This window comes from Patagioenas fasciata, chromosome 18, assembly GCF_037038585.1.
Source record: "Patagioenas fasciata isolate bPatFas1 chromosome 18, bPatFas1.hap1, whole genome shotgun sequence".
Classification (NCBI taxonomy): Eukaryota; Metazoa; Chordata; class Aves; order Columbiformes; family Columbidae; genus Patagioenas; species Patagioenas fasciata.
The window spans coordinates 12,425,231-12,445,252 of record NC_092537.1 but is presented as its reverse complement, the minus strand read 5'-3'; the positions used below and the strand labels follow the sequence as shown (position 1 = coordinate 12,445,252).

The 20,022-nt window shown below is 44.4% G+C and overlaps 2 long non-coding RNA genes across 16 annotated transcripts in view; one reads left to right on the top strand and one right to left on the bottom strand.

The window, feature by feature from the left end:
• The window catches only part of LOC136109524 (uncharacterized), a 190,910-nt gene that overhangs the window by 93,082 nt on the left and 77,806 nt on the right, over positions 1 to 20,022 (top strand). For 9 of the 15 annotated variants that reach the window (XR_011741760.1, XR_011741765.1, XR_011741764.1 and 6 more), the window contains 3 exons: positions 4,942 to 10,484; positions 11,239 to 11,349; positions 18,016 to 18,128. This is a non-coding gene — a long non-coding RNA (uncharacterized lncRNA). Of the gene's footprint in view, positions 1 to 4,941; positions 10,485 to 11,238; positions 11,350 to 18,015; positions 18,129 to 18,582; positions 18,714 to 20,022 lie in introns of all 15 variants that reach the window. The other 6 variants (XR_011741761.1, XR_011741755.1, XR_010652511.2 and 3 more) reach the window with 6 other exon arrangements.
• Positions 17,104 to 19,069, bottom strand: LOC139829304 (uncharacterized). The gene is made up of 4 exons (XR_011741773.1): positions 18,951 to 19,069; positions 18,775 to 18,852; positions 18,518 to 18,691; positions 17,104 to 17,572 (listed from the first exon to the last, which is right to left on the bottom strand). It is a non-coding gene; the product is annotated as an uncharacterized lncRNA (long non-coding RNA).

Sequence of the window (20,022 nt, the reverse complement as noted above, 5' to 3'; positions counted from 1 at the left end):
GGGAAAGAAGATACTTCCCATCAATTAAACAATAGTTTTCTGTGTCAGTGATGAAATCTCTTACATTTTCTACCTTTAGAGTATTTAAACTAGAATATCATTTTCAGTAACAGTTACTAGTATATTAATAAGTTGGGAATAAAAAGATGCCATGGAAAGCAGATTGCAAATTCCAGCTATCAGAAACAAACCTTCACTTCTGGTTATCAGAAACAAGCAGAATGCAGTGAGGCATGTAGAATGAAGAAAAATTGCTGTCTCTGCAGTGCTACAGAACACATACACTTACCTTGACACTGTCAGTAAGAGCAGGGCACAACAGTCACAAGGAGGTTTTATAGAGTCTCATATGCAGATGATCTGGACCCTTCCTCTTTCTTCGGTCAAAGCATTTTTGGCCAACATTCTCTGGCAAAGCATTGTTTGGCAGACTTACCTAAAGACATAATTGTCGTTTGATTTGACTAGATATAATTAGAAATTTTTTCTATCTTACCAGCTATGTGGCTATATCTACTATAAATAATTCGACGAGAGAATTAACAAGGGAATCCTGATCAGTTAAGGCACTTAGAGAACTTGGATGCAGGACTTAAGGATTATGCTGACATATTTCTGGGTGACTTTCTGATCCATCCAAGATAGATTGTTTGTTACATAGTCCTGCAACAATTCAAGCTATACAATGCAGGTGGTGGCATTTTTCTTCTTCACGTGATGCAGTGAGTTTTATGAAGTAATACTTGAAAAATAACAAACAAACCTACAACTCATTCTGACTAAAACCAAGGTGTTTTTCTTGATAATAGAAAACCAGGAATATATCCTAACTCAAATTCCTGCAGGGACAATACATCAGCTCTTGAAATACAGCTCATGTATAGAGTGTTTGAGGTGATTTCCAGGGTCTTAAGATAAATACAGATGCTGACAGAAATAAAGATATAAAGACAAACATAAAGGTGTATTATATTTAAAATATATTATATTTAAAAGATATATCATTTCCCAGAAAGGTGAAATATCTGAAGACATTCTGCATGTCCATAATAATAAACAAGGAGCTGAAAATTGTTGTGGCATCTACCACATAACATGTACTAACAAAAGATGCCTTCTGATTTTAACAGTGAAAAATCAGAGCATCCTGTGAAGTGTAACCGTTGGGAAAAAAGATAAAATTCCTGATTTACAGAGTTCATCCAGAGGAAATATGTAACAATTCTCACTTGAGCTGTTTCAAATTGTGTCAGATCTAAACAAATTCTTCTCCTGGTCATTGGCATTTTGTTTACTAAAAGAGCTCGATGGATAACACGTCCATCAATGGTGCATTGATCTGATCCAATACTCAGCAACAAGCAATGTTCTGTGCTTGTAAAGCCCATTCCAATGAGGGCCGCAGCACTGCAGTGCACAGATTTTGGAGCCGAAACCCAGAGCTCACTGCTGAGCTCCATGCTCAGGGCCTGGGGAGGCTGATGGAAATGCCCCGCACCCTGCCCAGGAGAGCCTGGAGCTGCTGGGAAACAGCGAGCACAGGGGGACATCTGAGGTCCTTCCTGTCTGGGGAGCAGCACCAGGGAATGCTGGCCGGGCCACCTCCCTCCAGTGGGACCCAGAACACAACTGTGATCTTAAGGGCTCTTGCAGCTGAGTCCCCGGGTGCTGGGGTCACACATGGTGTCCAGTGGCTGTCGGTCATGGTCGAGGACGGGACAGAGAGGTCTTGGCGGATCAGAGCCTGGGGTAAGGAAGATCATGCAAGAAGAGCAAGGGATGGCTGAGGCTTCTCCCAGGGTGCGAGAGTTGGGGGTTTTCTCCCCTCAGGCTGGGGACTGAAAATCTTTGACTTCCCAGTGGCCAATGACAAAGCCAGTCTTCTCAGCAGAGCTCTTTTGGGTTTCGCTGTTGTGCTGTGCAGGACCCAGCTGTGTAACCGGCAGGAGTGAGGCACTTGGCCAGGCAGCTCTGGGCATGCAGTCAGCCGAGGGAAGGCTTGGTTTGAAAAGGAAGCAGCCAGTAAGTGAGGTGTCTCCAGGCGTAGACACTCAGCTGTGCTTTTGGGATGGAGGGCTTGAATTCAGCATCTGCCCTGCCCTCATAAGCCAGTGTTAGAAATCTAAAACATTTATTGAAAGTTCTCTTAGACTTTGACAATGGTAACGTTTCCCATGTGAGACAGCCTATCAAATGGAAGAAGAAGAATTTTTCCTCTCACTTATCTCCATTACTCCTTCCCCACACAGTAGGTCAGTAAATGGAGTTCTTAGGTCAGCTAGTCCATAGGATTATGAATCACCAAAGGCAGTATAAGACAACTAGCATTTAGATCTTTACAGGACTAGAAGGAAGGACTGTACAAGTAATGTGGTCTATTTGGTTAAGCAGAGTAACCCACAGAGAATGAACAGACATTTTTTAAAATCCAGGCTGTCAGACAGGGGTTGCTAAGGCTGCACGGTTCACTCTCCTGGAGCTGTGCATAAGCAGACCCAAAACCTTCAGTAGCCTCTTGGAGATATCAACTCTATTATTGACAGTACTGCAACTTGGACCAATTAATGTCGTCACTTTCACATCCTGCTTCAGTTTGCAGAAGACCTTCAGAAAGGCTAGACTTAAAGTAATATATCAGAGTTCCCAAACAGACAATTAGGAATTTGCACACATACAGCTTGGTTACGAAGTTTCCTGAAAATGAGTAGTAGTGTTTCTTCTTCATGAGAGAGCTTAATCTATAAAATCTATAAAATATGACCATCAGGATTTCACTATGCATTTTTTACTAAAATAAAATTAAGAGATCCAGACTGTCTGTGTTTTGCCTAGATAAGAAATAATCAGCAAAAGAAGTATAATTGAAAATGGATACATGCCTGCCAGAGGAGGAAAACAATTGAAACTAGCTTGGGATTTTTTAATATGTGAGTTCTTGCTCTAAAATATCTACATATTACTGGGGAAGAAAGGAGATGTAGAAATTTCCTTCTCAGTCCCTCCACAAGTAAGGAAAGTGTCTCTTATCTCCTACAGGAAGGACCCGAGCAGTTTTGGACAATCACCAGTACATAAGCGAGTATTTCCAGGGATTGTAGTTAGTTGTGAGCAGAGACTCACGGATCACATCATATAGGACCTTCACACTCTGTGCATCTAAATTGTCTGGCAACTAGGAACTACAAAAAAATACATCCATTTGATTTGTAGTTTTAACTTATGGTGAGCACTAGAAGTTGAACTTAGATTGAGTGAGATGGCTGTAACTTGTGCATAAGACTAAGGAACTAACCAGACATAGAGTGGTGTAAGGACATCTGACATCTGCTTGAATGATTTGATATGAAGACATATCAGCAAATTTTTTAAAACTTTCATCCATGTCCTGACTGAAATTTTCGGGAAATCACTGAGGTATTGTGTATTGTCAGGGACACACACCCCAAAAAATGGGTATTTCCTGTCCTCGTTGCTCTGTGATTACAGGTGGTGTACTCCACCCTCACAGGCAAACAAGGCCTATAATAATCTGATTAGGAGACAAAATAACCTTGCTCATGTGGAAGTACTGGAAGATTTCCACAAGAGCTGGACTTGTTTAGATGCGTTCATCCAGTAAATGGACTTGCCTCGCCAGCAGATCTAGGCAGATGTTAAAATGGAAAGTTTAAGACCCTTCATAGGTCCTACATAGGTGGAAGTCTCCAGAATCAATTGCACAGAGGTACACAGTGCTGCTCAAAAAGGAACGAACTGTTGTTAAATGGCAGATTAACTTTCAACTGAGCTCCTTTTACCATTTGTTCTCTCAAATGTCATTTTATAACTGAAAGTTTAAAATATCATGTCAAGAAATTGGTACTGATTCATTTTTGGGGTTATTTCTAAAAGTTAGCAAAATTCATCATATGGTTGCATACTTAGGGGTTTGTCTTTTTCCTTAACATTCTAATTACGAAGGTTCTTCAAAAGTGTACTGGCCTTTGAGCTGTCCCTACAGACTACACCTACTGAACTTGTCTATTTTTCTCTTAGTTTGGTTGTAAAATTAAGGTGATTGCAAATTTATCAGGGCCATCAAGGATAGGGTTGAACAGTAAACTGCTCAGTGCTTAGCATTAAAAAACTCAGTGCAAATAAAATGAATGAAAGTGTAAATTCAGTAAGTCCTGCTGGAGAGAACAGTAATTAAAACCTTTCCCTCAGTGTGAAGAAAAATAAGACATATTTAACACTTAACATTTCATTTGAAAACTGTAATAGCATGCAATTTTATTTTTCCAATTCTGATCAACCAAAAATTCCCTGCTTTTCCACAGATGCTATTAAAATAAATATATTTTAAGCAAGAAAAAAATATTTATAGTAATGACAGCTGTGACAGAGTATGTGATGTTAATCACAAGATAGACATGAATTCCCAGCACAGGTTTAGAAAGGAAAGACCTTTTCCACTTGGATTATATTTGAAGATCTTGCAAAAGAAAAAGAGATCACAAGACAATACATGTAAAAGAGACTAAGAGGAAAAGAGTTTATTGTTTCTTTGCCAGTGAGAATGTCTGTGTATGATGATCACTTGTAACCATATACTCTAATGTTTCTTTCTAGAGACTAATAATGATATTAATGAAAGGTCATAGGAAGCTTGTCCTTGAAAGTCCATGTTCCATAGGAAAGGAAACTCCTGCAAAGAAAATCATGGTGTTTAATCTTCTAGCCACTCCTATGAGTGCCTGTGAAATCTTCTGGGCTACACAGCATTTTCTTTGCTATCTTTCTGAAATATTTACGGTATTTAACAACGGGCAGCTATCGGAATGCTAGTTCTTGGTAAAGGACCTGCTGAAAAAAGACACAGCCTTAATACAAAAAAAAAAGAAAATTAAATTGATCCTGTCCACCCCTGACTTTCTCCTCCTCCTGTTACTGTCTCTGCAGGGCTGGAATCCACTGCAGCTGAAAGCAAAGCACAGCACAGTCAAAAAGAAAAGAGGCAGAGTGAGGGCAGTGTCTGGATAAAGAATGTGCTGGACAAGGTGCTGCAGTGCTGACATTTCCCATGGAGAAGAAGAGACTCAGGCATGCTGAAAACAGAACCATCTTGAGAAAGAGATCAGGCAGCTGCCTCACCCTCTGCCAGCCCTTAAGATATGACTTCTCCTCCATCAGCCTCTGTGTTAGCAGACAGAGAGAAAGAGAATACTCAACAACACATCACAGTCAAAGTGAAAATATGTACGTAGACACAATTTTCCAGCCTATGACCAGGCAGAATCTCACACTGAGTGTTACTTTTAGATTTACATTGTGATCTGGAGACTTGAGTATATAACATTCCAGTGTAGAAAGAGATTTCACAGCTTTTTGTCCATAGGTTTCAATGCATTCATTAGTAGAAGAAACCTTACGGTTTGTGTTCAGGTGTCAGAAGCTCCTGCCAAAAGTAAATCTGGGAAAAAAAATATCACAGGCCCCAGATCTGTATATAGCACTCAGCCATTCTGTTCTACAACTTGAAAGATGTGATTGAAGAGGGACACTGCTGATTTCTCACATTCAGCTAGGAATGCCTATGCATCTTCTCTAGGTTAAATCTTACTATAAACAGGTCACCCAGTGGCAGACATCGAATCCCAGTACAATAGAGAATAAATTGTGAGGTCCCATTTTTTCTTTTATGACAGCGCAGCAGTGTAATTCTGTGCAATTTGTCATTTTTACATGGTCATTAAATACCTTTGGCGGTCTCATTAGCTTCCACTTTTAACTAAGCTTCCCAGCCAGTCCAAACAATTTCACATGTCTTGGGGAGATTTGTTGAATCACTAGGTCATCCACCTCATGGGCAGCGGGGTTAGGAAGTTCTAATTTATAGATTCACTCCAGTCATAAAGGAACCTCCAAAAGTTAGGTAACATCGTGCCTTGTACTGAAAAATTGTGACTTCTGAGTTCTGTCATGTAACTTTTCCTGGACATTGGCTGCTGTGGCAATTATTTCTTACTAACTATATCTTTGGAGAACATTAATTCAAGCCAGTAAGCATTAATAGATTCCACTACAACACTGATTGTACTTGTATGATGAACATGTCCTTTGATGTATGCCTTGCAAGATTTTATACAGTGGCATGGCAAGGGAAGGGCTTAGGTAGAAGGAGATTCGGGGGAATAACAAGATGCACTGCAGAGTGAAATTGGGTGTAGATAAGTACGTTACTACTGCCACTAGATGAAGATTAAAACCGTGACTCCAAGTGACATACTAATCTCCCTTTCAGCATGGAGCTCACAGGATAAAGCAAACAACCCCTCCCAGTGAGCCCTGGGAGACTGGAGAGAGCTCAGCGCTGCTCAGCTTCTGCTCCAGTAGAAAACCTCCTCCTGTGGGTCAATGGCCTGGAGAGCAGAGTCACGTCCCACACAGACAGCACGGTCTCCTGTGCCTGGGGACAGGTCACTTCAGCTGCTTCTTTTCAGGTGATCGAGGTCCCTGATGCCACAACCAGGAACTGGGAGGTGCTCAGGGCCTGGGAGAGACCAGCAATGTCTGCATGTATGTGCTGCCCTCTGATAGACCATGGGCCTGCATGAACTAAGCCTGGGTGCAGCTAGGAGAGCAGAGGTGCAGTGCATGTGTGCCTGTCCCACCCATCGCATGGGCAGGGAAAGGGCTGGCATGCAGTGCAAGGAACATCCCACCAAGGACAGGTCACGGTTGGGTGAGTGAGGGCAAGAAGAATCAGTGGGGAAACTAAGATGGGGTAATGCAGGATAGGGTATGTAAAAAGAGGAAGAAAAAATGAGTGATGAGCCTCTGTAGAGTGACAGATAATGGAGAGAGAAGATGCAGTAATGTGGGTGTGTTGTATATGTGAAGATGATGCAGCAAAAGTTTGGAAAGGACTTGAGCTGACCTTAGCTGTCACACCTATAGGAATCCCAGAGGCAAACTCATTAGAGCATGATTCAATTCCGAATGGAGTGGAATGTTCTTTAGTCACTGATTAACACTAACATTTCTTTTTCAAAGAGCAATAATTACAACATGAGCTGTGTCCTTTGAAGATGAAGATTGAGAATTGTGATGAAATAGTGTCCCATTTCATACTGATTTGTCAGACTGCTGCAGTCCCACACTTCTCACACACACACCATTTTGGAGTGCAGCGCATGCTGTGTTTATGACACGTGGGAGTGCAGTGCAGTCTGTGCAGTCCCACCTGGTGAGAAGTTGTCCTGGCACCTAACGTAATTGCAACAAAGTCAAAAGGCAGTTCAGGGAAATTAGAAATTCTTGCTGAAACTCTGTCTATCTTTCTGTGAAATGTCATTTTTCCAGTGGCTTTCTGCAGGACATATTGTCATTTCAATGTTTCTTTGTGACTCCCTCACTGAGAGGCTGGGCCTCAAGAGGTTTCTGCAGAGCAAATGCAGCCAAAAGTGTTTTCCTACCAGGCCATAACTACTTTCATTGTCCTATAGCTATATGGACAGAATCATATTCAGACAGTGTTTGTGGAAGGCTATCGTCCACTTTGAGTGGTTGGAAATGTCAAGCACAAGTCAGTAAGAAACATCTCATCACACAATTTTCAACAAAAGCAGCTACTACTATTAAAATACTACAGCTTCCAGAAAATCCTGTTGAAGATACAAGCGGCTGCCTTCTGCACTGGGCTACTCAGGCACAGCTCTAGGGCTTTGGGTTAGCTTCAAGTTTGATCTTGGGACATCTGTATCAAAGAAGGCCTCCCCTGCAGATGTTCATTGCATGTGACAGCTGTCACTAGGGACAACAGACCTGTCTGGCTGGGTAGGAAGGCATCAGTTCCAGCAAAAGGAAGAGCAAAGCTGAGGTAGAGCATTACGAAAGAAAAAAGGCATTTCACCTGCCTAGCACTCTGCTCCCAAGAAGTAACCTCCTCTCCTCCCACTTCAAATATTTGACTTAAGTCTGGTTCCTACTGACACGACAGAAATCCTGCATCCCTTCATTTGCCACAGTGAACTTGAATGGCAGATCTAGGGAAACAACACCAGAACAGCTCTGACCTCTGAAGAACATGGGGACTGTTCATTGGCAGCTCACAATTCATTCCCTCCCCACGTCTCTGGAGACCCATGTTAGAGGAGCTGTGTCCAGACTGCCTGTGTGTCACTGGACACCTGTACCTCGTGTTCATACCATTTGGACGTGCCCATTGCAGGAAACAGCTAGGTTTCCATAGCAGAAGTACACAGTAAATATAAGATCTGTGTCTAATACTTAAATTCCTTTGCTAACAGTCCCTGAAACATATTAATGTTCTAATATATGCTTATGGAAAACAACACTGGAAGGTTTGTCACTAAAAAAAATTGTAACAGCTGATCTTTAGTCTTGCCTTTCAAGTTAGGATGTTGCTTCTCTCCAGACTGCAGTTCTTCTCCAGACATGGCAGTATGAACTTATGTCACTTTGTATCTTGTCCTTTCTACTAAAACAGTACAAACAAATGACTTTTAAAATTTGCTGACGGCTCAGAGAAACTCTGACAGAATCTCCGCTAACCTCAGAGTAGATAGGACTGAAAGCATATAAATACAATTGTCTCTGCCCTGTGTATCTTTCTGGGACAAGTCCTTTGCTCCAGTATAGGTTTCAGATGTGGGATTTTCAGTTATCTGGGTTCAGCAAACTCTGGAAACCTTTCCAGTCTGTTAGACATCATTGTAGCTGATACTTTTGAGACCTGACTGTGCCTGCTCTCTGCTATTCTGAGCAGCCTGCTGTAGGCTCCTACATTAATATCTCTTCATGCACCTCTGTTCTCCCCTTCGCTCTGCAAGTTACCTCTCATCTTCCTGTCCTGTTTAACTGCTATCAATCAGCTAAGGTCCAGTCTTCCCTTCGGAAGACTGCCTGACCCACACTGAAGCAGCCAGGACAAGGCTTTCCCATCTCCTCCCCAGTCACAACCTTTTAACAAATACCACTCCAGTGATTGCAGTGGAGGGCAGTAATATATCAGTTTTTTGAGAAACATCCTGATATTTCATCAGTTCCAATGTTTTGACAATACATTACAGACACATACAGCCTGTAGCCTCCAGAAATTAAACACAAAAATGGGCATTACGATCAGGCTTTGTAAGTAACCTTCAGGCTGTTTGGTCTCTATGAGGTCTTTCAAAGACATTTAACTGAAATATCATCTGTTGTGCTTTCATCATATCTTATGATTATTTTTAGACCCCAGAGTGGCCAGCCTGCACTGCAGTTCTGTTGGTCAGGAACTTACCACTTGAGAAGGTTATTTGATTTCCATTGAAGGAAACAAGAGACCTAGGATTCAGTGTAAGACATTTATCACAGAACATTTTGAATAAATATCGAGACAAAAGTGTACTGTACTGTCCTGTTCTACACAGAAGGATGGTCAGCTTCCATAATGACCAGAGATCCTGGAGATGCATTTTACACATCCCTGTTGCTTTACTCTGGATCACACTTCCTCTAAATGTGGATAGTCCAGGAGTTCTCCACAGATCAATTAACGTTTCGTTCTTTTCTGTGGAGTGGGTAAAACACAGTGTTTGGTCACTGGTTCTTGACAAAATACTGGTCATCTGTTCAGATAATCAAGTGATTTCCAGGTGATGTGAGAATAGACTGAGATTAGTTGTATAAGATGTTTCCTTGAGAAATCCATACTTCATAGCACAAAATACCCTTTCTCCAAAGTTGCTATGCAATTCCTTTGCATCCCAAGTACTTTCAGATCTAAAGCCTGTCTATGCAAGTAAAGCTAAAACCCTTAAGATTTAAACATTTTAAATAATTCTCTCCATTCTGATTATAGAACTAGTTTAGTTTCAGCAGATTGAACCCACAAAAACAACAACACACCACAACCTAATCCAAATGCTACAGCTGGAATGCATACACATTTCTTCTTGTCATGAAAATACGTTATTTAGCACATGGATTTAGGAAGTGGACAGAGTTACTAGAATAAGTTTTTGGGGCAATGAGAGTGGTAGGATGTGACAAGCCTTTAACTAAAGGAATCAAATTATCAACACACAACAAAATAGGTTATCCTATAATGCTGAATGGCTCACAAAACACAACAATGAGCACTCATGTTTCTGGTTAAAAGTGAAAGATGTTCAGTATTTTTTTACTGTTTAGTCTTAGTTTTTACACTAATCTTGAAAAAAATTCTCGGTGGGATTTGCAGCTTGCAAAGGCTGTTCTCAGCTATGCTGTTAATATTTATAAAACATGCCAAGAGGTAACTTGGTGCCTGTGGATCCTTAATGAAAAGGCTGACACGGAATGTATAGCCTCCTACTGAAGATCCCTGGGTAAAATAAGACCTCTCAGGAATGCTGGCATGAGACAAGCAGAAATGCCGGAACACTGATTCTCTGGTGCAAAGCTCCTCATTCTGACACTTCTGCTAAGATGTGGCTGGATGCTGGATCATGGAGATGGTAAGGACAATTTTCACATAAAACATTATTTTAGTTCTACTGAAAGGTGGGCATTGTGTTGAATTAAATGGGACATGATGAGTGCTTTCTCTGTTCCTGGCATAGCATATCTAGTCTGGGGGATTGTTTGTTGTTTATCTGGGTAAGACTTGTCATTCAGGGATTTGAGACATCGTTCTAGATGAGCAGTGCTAAAAAGGATGGAGTACGAAAGGAGTTAGGGATTATTTCTGGGGAAAATCCAGTCATAGGCCTAACAAATAAAAGACTAACTAACCTGGTAATATGTAAGCTATGTTAGGCCAGTTACTGGTTTGGCTATTGCAAAGACAAAACACAAGTGAGATAAACTTTGTGTCTGTTGCTGTTCAGAATCTGTTTGTATCTCAGGCTAGCTATGAGTGGACTGAGATGGCCTTGCTGTCTTCTGATCCTGTTCCTTTGTTGGGAGACTAATTTCTGCCATGTTTGATGCAGTTGTTATTTGACCTCACAGCAGGGGGAAAAAAAAGTGACTTTTGCTTGGGAAGTTTCAACAGTAGATTTTAAACCTAGGAATGTCTTTACTTTGCTCTGATGACACCTAAGTAGCTGCCCACTGAGTAAAAGTCTTGCAAAGAGAAGTGAAGAGGGATGGCAAAATCGGCTAGACATTACAGACACTGAATACATAGCACTTTTAGATTTAAAGAGTAATGGCTCTTGAGTGTGCATGAGATTTCTATGGTTACTGAAATTCCTCCTATCTCCACAGCAAATGTCAGAGAAAGATATGCGAGTAGTAGCCCACGGCCAAGGAGGTGACATTCAGGATGCCCTTTCCATCACATGCCGAAGCAGCTGGACAGCTTCAGTTACGGAACAGGTGAGTGGGGCGGGCAGGATCTCAAGGCAATGGAAGGGAAAGGAAAAGATAAAAGAAGTTGCAGAATAACATGAAAGGAGAAGAAATAAGGACAGCAATATAAACTAAAATTACCAGACACTTCGATTAATTGGCATGTCTCTCTGTTGACAGTACATCTGTGAGGGAAGCAGGGAGAGGTTATACTATGGAGATAGATTTGTTTAGATTTTTGCAAGTAGCTTTTTGTTGCCATAAGTGGCTGTTACAATTATATCCAAAATTTTTACCTATTATCTTCATGAAACAAGAAAGACTTCTGAAAATTGGAACTATTTACATAATGCAAGGCATTCTCAAGTGCAGAAAGACTTTGAAGTATTCACACCATGTGAGATGTTTTCTATTGGTAATCCTCATATTCACTAGTTACATTGAAAAAGAGGATTCTCAAAACTTGCTTTCAGGTTGGAGAATAATACGATAACACTGCTCACTAGAGGACAGGATATATTGGCATTCATGCAAAATTAGCCTATTTTAATATTAGCCTAACCAGCTAAATGTGCAATGGCCTTTTGTCACTGCCATGACAGGTAGTACAGACCCATCCCTTCGGCTCCCTGACAAATCCCTCCAGTTGGCCAAGTATTCCTGAAGCATGGCACCCCGTAGGCTCTCAGAGCAGAGCCATCCCATGACCTCACACTGCTGTCTGATTCGGACGTTAGCTAAGCTTGGACTTTACCTCTTTGGATTCCAAGTCCAAAGCCTTCATGTGTGCTGAACTGTACGTCTCCCAGCAGTACCATGTTGATATTGGGACTGTGCTGCTGCCTAGGTGGGGCTGGGGGGGGGTGCCTGTTCTGTGAAAGGTGTAAGAGCACTGTCATGACACCTGAGCAGCAAAACTGAGGTGCTAAGTGATTTCCTGCTTGTCTGGGGTGTGATGGGGAGCTCACAGAGTGAACTGTCACCAAAGAGTGTCTGACAGGAAATGTTTTCAACCATTTGTGCTACTATTGCTGGAACACTGCTTTTGCACTCCAGAGATCCCCTGCCCATCCCCAGTTGTCCATATGGGACAGAAGCTCTGCTCTACTTGAGCCCATTAACTGCATCTATTTTAAACTTTTTTCTGAGAGGTGCTTCTTTATGTCCATTATGAACCAACATCTTTTTCAGGACCTTTGCACTAGTACTGATCAGATGACAGACAGTTTAAAAATAGAGCATCAGTGTTAAGCAACCCCTGACCTCCTCACATAGCAGATAATCACAAGCCAAGAAAAAGAAAACTATACTTTCTTACTGGTGTTCTACCTGTGTCCTAATAAGGTAGTAGATTGTATTCTCAACAAATCTGCACTGTCATTCGAGCACAGGACAATATCAAAAGATGGCTCTAGGAAGAGCACAACTTGACGGAGATGTTTAGTTCAGATTGAAAATTACAGCAAGTTGCAAGGATCCTAAAAAAACAACCTGCACAATATAACATTCAACAGACTGATGTGATCTCAAAATCCTACGGAATACAATAGTTTTCAAGTAAGGCAGATAATATATTTAAGGCATTTCTAAATTATTATTCTATTTTGTTCAAAATATATTTTCTAAACTAAATGTACTGTTTTTCTTTTTCATATTATTATCAATCCAAGCCACTGAAACATGACTTCTTTCCTATTAGAGCAACAATAACATCCAAACACAAATGTAGACCAAAAAGTGCCTAGACATCTTCAAAATTACCAAGATGTCCTTTTTTTTAAATGTTTACTTATGATACATTACAATCCTCACTTCCTTTCCTTCTCAGTTCAACAGCCATAAACCATGTATTTGTCCATCTCATCTAGTCTTCTCCAAAGTAGTTTTCTTCTCTTCATTAAACCTCCTCCTGAAAATTTGAGACAATTTCTCCAGTTTCATAGGACTGCTTTTAATTCTGATCCCATTTCGCCTGCCATAGTGGTTGAATGTCCCTCTCCCACAAGCTCTCAGGCCCTTCACAACCTGTGCAATGTGACAGCCATACAAGGTAATCACAGCAGGTAGTCATGATAATCATAGAATAATTTAAGTTGGAAGAGACCCTCAAGTTCATTGAGTCCAACCATAACCTTACTCTGGCATCCATGTCCTTAAGAGCCTCATCTCCACATCTTTTAAATGCCCCCCAGGGATGGTGACTCCACCACATCCCCATGCAGCCTGTTCCAATGCCTGACAACCCTTTCCGGGAAGAAATGTTACCTAATATCCAATCTAAACCTCCCCTGGCACAACCTGAGGTCATTTTCTCTCATCCTATCGCTTGCTACTTCGGAGAAGTGGTGTGGTTCAAATGGCAGCTCATGTGGCAGATATATGGTGAGGTTCCCCAGTGTGGAACTAAATGTCTTTGCTTTAAAAGCCAACAGAAATCCCAGGATGAGATGCCCAACTGCTCTTTACTGGCCATTATGGATTTTATCCCAGAGACTCTTGGCCCTGGAGACCCAGGTCTCTGGCAGGTTCACGCCAGGACAGCCCGTTACTATCTCAGTAGCTGTATCATGAAGGAAATGTCACATTCTGGCCACAGGTTCCTTGGAGGGAGATCAGCAGAGCCAAGGGCACGAAGCACAGCTCCCCTAAATAAGGCAAGTATCTCTTCTTGGCCTTCCAAAGCCCTTTCCTGCTGCAGTCATGGCTAGCTCATTGCTACATGCCAGGGCAGAAGAAGAGTAGGGCACTGCAGACGGAGGGCACTTCTGTGCCTGCAGCCTCAGACAGACACTCCCAGACTGGACCGTCCCCTTTGGGACAAGGACCTTGTCTTTGGGGGTGGGTGTCACCCAGCTCCTGTCTCACCTGGGGTCTGCACATGCTGCCACTGTGCAGTCAGCATTAATTGGATGGGGAGTCTTTGAGTATGTCTTCATTCATGCTTCGTGTCAAACAAAAAAATGTTATAGAAGCAAATCTTCCTGTTGTCCCACACTTTGGTTTGCAGGACAGGTGTGCACCTCAGACAGGTATTCACCTCTAGCGACTCTCACCTGCTCTGCTCACCAAGGGAGAGACAGCCTGTGCTTTATGTGTGTGTAGATACTGACCCTGCTTCTCACAGCAGCCCTATCTCCCAGGGAGCCGGTCCTGCTGATATGTCCCTGAGGGAAAAATGGACTCTGAGGTGTGATTGCTCTCACCCCAGACCCAGGGTTCCTCTGCAAGAGGAAACCTCGAGACAGGAGAGTCAGATGTGGGAGATGAGGGGCAGGATTTCTTCTTCCCACTGTAGTCCTGCTCTATTTCTGTGTGTGAACAGTGAAGGTGGGCTTTGCTTGGATTCATAGCGCCATTTTGGGAATGACTTATGTATAGTTGAGGCTGCAAAGGGCTTTCTTTGTTGTCCTTGCTGGCTTAAGAGTCTAGGAGGTCCTCATCTATCAAGGCTGGATCTCATGGTCATCCTACAATGGCTGAGGGTGATCCAGAGCCCTGGGGTTCTCCTGGTACCTGCCCAATGAAGGCCCAGCCAGATCACAGCTGTCAGAAGAGGTGCTACAGTTGCTCTTCTTAGGCTTCTCTGCCAGGTGTGTGGTGGAGCTGGCAGGGCCATTGGTGCTGCCTGTTGTTCTTCAGATAGTCACACAATTCCGAGCCCCTCCACGATGCCGTTTCTGGGCAGAGGGTCCAGGGTAAATGAGGCCCTGCACACTGACGTGTGGCTGCTTCTTTCAGTTCAAAGTCTTTTCTTTCAGCATTGATGGCCTTACCCACTTCCAGGCCTTTCTTGGTCCATTCCACTTGTCTTAGTTCTGTCCCATAGGTGAACTCATGAGACTGGCTGACCTGCCTGCTTGGATTTTAACCTTCCTGGTGTGATTCAAGCATCATCCTTGGGCCAGGAAGATTCAGCAGCTTTAAAAACACCTATTAAAAGCTTTCCTCTGAGAGACAATTTCCTCAAAAACAAGGGCTACTCCTTCCAGCAATTACTCTTAAAATTGCATGAGGTTTAGCCAAGACTGATGTGCACTTAACCAGATACCAGGCTAGTTGCTGGCCAGCCAGCTTTCCTAAAAGTATTCATTCAAAACAAAAGCATTTTGGGGGAAACGTTAGATCAAGAACGCTACACCTGCCTCGCTCTGAAGGTAGTCACCCCTATTCTCCTAGAGGCCTGACAGGCTAGTGGTATGGTTGCCCGTTACAACAGAACAAGTGTAATAGCTTTAGACTAAAAGAGGAGAGATTCAGGCTAGACATGAGGAAGAGATTTTTTACAATGACGGTGGTAAAATACTGTCCCGGGTTGCCCAGGTGGTAGATGCCCCATCCCTGGAGACATCCAGGCCAGGCTGGACGGGGCCCTGAACAACCTGAGCTGGGTGCAAATGCCCCTGCTCATGGCAGGGGGTTGGAATAGATGACCTTTGAAGGTCCCTTCCAACCCAAACTAGTTTATGACTCTACGATTCTTAAGTCAGGCCCTGCTGCCAACCACTCAGAGGATCCACCTGGGCGGCTCTATGCTGCCACCCCCTGGCAATGGCGGGCCCGGTCAGCTGCTGCCTGCTGAGCGCCCGTGACTGACAGGAGCCTGCTGGAGCCCCAGCCGAGAAGAAAGCTGATGGGGCCTGTGCCCTCAGAGCAAGAGCCAAAATGGTGAGGCGACAGGCACAGCCACTGTCCCAGCTGATGTCTCTGGGCCTTGGTTTCCTCCGCCTGATTGCCTGTGGTGACAGCACCAGGCAATGACACCGACTCTCCAAAGGGCCAGTGCAGGGAGGCTGCATGCAGAGCTGGGTCTCCATAGCCACCAAGTGACAGCCACCGGCCTGGCCAGGGGTTCTCCTGCAGCCCTGGGACTCCTTGGCCCTTGAGGGATCTCTGGTGGACAGCCCAGCTACCTTCCCTCAGTGAGTGCTGTGAGAGCACAGCCGAGAAAGGGGACATGGCCTTCTGCAGTGCTGCTGAACCTCAGAGCAAGCCCAGCCCCATCCTCACCCTCATCCAGACAGGGATTCAAGGAGAGGTAATTGTAAATTTGTGCACTTTCAGAGCTACAGCCCAGCCTGCCTTTTTCAGCTGTTGGTGTCCAAGAGGAGTGTTGCCCCCATCCACCCCAAAATGAGCTGACCCCTGGAAGTGCCTGGGCAGCTGCTGTGTTCCCCAAGGGGCAGCACATCCCAGGGGGGCACAGCAAGCACCCAAATGCTGGGTTGGCACAGTGCCATTGCACGGACTTCAAAGGGGCCACTCTTGATTTCTACTCTTACCAAGGAGAGAACTCTCAGGACTGCTTCTGATTTTTAACATTGCAGCTGAGAACGGAGCTGTGCTGCAGCGAGTGTCTCTGGGATAAGAATAGCATCTGCCGTCTTAGGACACAACACAGTTGTCCAGCTCCTACATGGCAGCACGTTGCGCTGAGATATAGAAGGCAACCTACCCCCCGAGGAATGTCTTGGAGTGCTATTAGTGGAAGCACGTCATCTACACAAACAGGCCTGACCCTGCACAGGAGTCTTGCAAGAGCAGGGCTATTTTGAGCTTTTGGCAGTGAGGATGAAGGGAGACAACTGATGGGCTGCTCCTCCTGACACTCAGAACCTCCAAAGCTCTCTGTGGCCTTGTCTTCTCCTCTGGGAGTGACTCTGGTGAGGGCTGATGGGCAATCTGGTGGGACCTCAGAGCCCAGAAGGCAGGGCCAGGAGGGAGCTGTGCATTTTCCAGGGACACTGCTCCAAGTCTCAGTCCCATCAGCACAGCACAGCCGTGTTCATGGCAAGTCCTGCCTGAGGGTGTGCACCTGTCCCTGAGCTTAGGGTGCATGGCTTTATTTTCAATGCCATCCTGGGGAGCCAGAGAGATACCAGTGGGTGTGTGACTCTGTGCAAGTGAAACACGCAGGAGGCTGGAGGAAGGAACAGTTGACTTTGCAACCCAGAGTCTAAAGAAGGCTGGTGTAAGTCAGAACAGACGCATTTATAGCTATGGAGCAAGAGCTGCTGCTTCAGTTACCTGCCTGTCCTTTCCTACCGATGCCCTTTGTGGCAGATCTTTTGTACAAGTCATCACAGGAACTTACCAGTGTGGCCAAGAGCCATCAGCCTGCTCACTCCTCTTCACGCCTGCCTTCTTCTCTCTTCCCTGTGCCTGGCTTTGCTGGCTGCAATTCCTTCATGCTGATGACCCATCCTCAAGCTTCCATGGTGCACGCAATGTGAGACAAAGGACAGTGCAGCATCTGTAAAGCAGGATTTCAGAGAGTCTCTGCAGTTTATGCTTGTCCAAGCCATCACAGCTGACAGGGATACTCATGGAAGCTGTGTGCCATCCAGACTCTGCCCAGTGCCACCTCAAGCTTTGGAGAAGCCTACAGGTGTGGCCAGAGATTTTTGAGCCACTCAAGAGGAGCAGGCAGCTCCTAGGTGAATTTAGGGAGGCAGGGCTCACCACAAGGGACCCTGGCTGTGGTGGCAGATGAATGCATGCTGTCAGGCAAGGAGAAATTGCAGGGGATGAGGAGGGATGAACAAGGTTGGGAGTCTGCTAGGGAGCCACAGGAAAAATTGTGCAGTGTCAGGAGAAGGGAGCACCAGGCTGGCATCTCTTCAACCTTTCTTAATGTCCTTGTGATTGAAACCTGAGGTCTGCTCCTAAAGAACTGTCTCCCATTGCTTTCTTCAGATTGCACTGACAGAGGTTCTGCTCGCCATCACTCACTAGCAGAACTGGAAGCAGGCTGGACTTCCTTCTGAGAGCTGGTGTGCTGGTGAGGCTGCACCTGGGAGCCAGGTAAGGTGAGAACCATTTTGGATTTCGCTGTCACAGGCGTACACTGAGAAAGCCTCTGGCATTGACTTGTAGAAGCTTAGAGCAAGCAGACAGTGTCAGTCCTTACCACTTCCCATCACCCCAAGCAGCTCCACTGGCAAGCTCTCTTGAAAATGTGGTAAGCAAATCAATGTGGAAAGCATTCAGGGGCTACCTGCCTCAGGCTTGGGGACAATATTTTCTGCACAACCTGTGTCCCTTCAGCACACAACAGCATCCCCACTCCCACCCTTGTGGCCCTACTAGTGTCAATGCTCCATGGAGAACCCACCACTGCTTTTGAATACTAGTGCTTGTATAGTCAACAGAGGTGGAAATGTGTGGACCATCTCAAGCTTTCAACATCAACACATACCCCAGCTTCTGCTCCTGAGTCTGCTTCTTGTTTCCTTTTAATGCCAGAAGTACCTTACTCCTCAGGTGCTGCTCATGTGTTTCTCGTTCACTCCTCACTGGTCTGCATCAAGGGCTCCTGCAGCCTGGATTCAGGTGGAGTGACTGGCTGTGAACGCTTCAGACAGGAACAGAGCTGCAACAGTGAGTGCAATTGTGTAAGCTGATATTGCTGAAAGTATTTCCAAATTAACTTAAAAGCTCTCAATTACCTCCCACCTGTTTTTGAGTCACTGTATACACAGCCCTGCTGTCTTTGAGGTTTCTGAGGAAATTGTCCAAAGCTGTGTGGTCTCCCTGAAAATAAAAAACAGAAGTTACTTGGAAGCTGAGAGCTGTAGTTCCTGTGAAAATGATAGCTGAAGCAGACATTTGTAGGCTTGTCTTTAACATACCTTGGCACTGTCTATGTGTCTTTCAGCTCAACTAGAGTCAAGGTGTAATGCATTGAAATAATCCAGCTGAAATGACTGATAGAGCTCCTGAGACTGCACCCACAGTTCCTCTGCTGTTCCGATCAGGGTCTGAACAAAGGAAAAAGTGTTTGACAATTTCCCCTTCCCTTCTTCCCTCATGCACTTTCATTCTTCCCAAAAATATATTGTCTCTTTAACCTGTAGATAGGCTGAAAGCAAGGTATGGGTATGTAAGGAAGGAATGGAGGGGTACACCCATCAGTTTTCTTCTTTTTCTTGCCTGAGGCAATGCCACATGCAGCCTGTTGCGTGTGAGGTGACAAGGCTGACTTTTGTGGTGATGAGATGAGGAGGTGAGTTGGTGCCACACAGTGTGCAAGAAATGAGCCCTAAGGGTCAGTCCTTCCAACATGTGGCCCAGGCAGGACTCTGCATTTTGTCCACTGCAGAGAAACCAGGAGCAGGTGGTGGCAGGGAATCCAGGGTAAGAGAGATGGCATGATATAGGGCATGATTTAGGGGCACTGTTGATGTGTTGCAACAGTGCTCTGTGTGCCAAAAATCGTCCCTGCCAAGGAACTGGTCCTTCATGGTGCTTCACTGTGACTTCGGAGGGCTGGAGCACCTCACCTATGAGGACAGGCTGAGAGAGTTGGGGTTGTTTAGCCTTGTGAAGAGAAGGCTCTGGGGAGACCTTATAGCAGCCTTCCAGAACCTAAAGTGACCTACAAGTTGGAGAGTTTTTACAAGGGCATATCTTGACAGGACAGAGGGTAATGGAAAGAAGGTCAATTTAGATTAGATACAAAGAAGAAATTCTTCTTTATTAAGGTGCTGAGGCACTGGAATAAGCTGCCTAGAGAAGTTGCGGATGCCCCACCCATCCCTGGAAGTGTTCAAGGACAGGTTGGGCAGGGCTTTGAGCAACCAGGTCTGGTGGAAGGTATCCCAGTTCATGGCAGGGGATTGGAAGTAGATGATCTTTAAGGTCCCTTCCAACACAAACCATTCTATGATTCTATTATAACTTGCTCAGAGATTAATGTTCAGG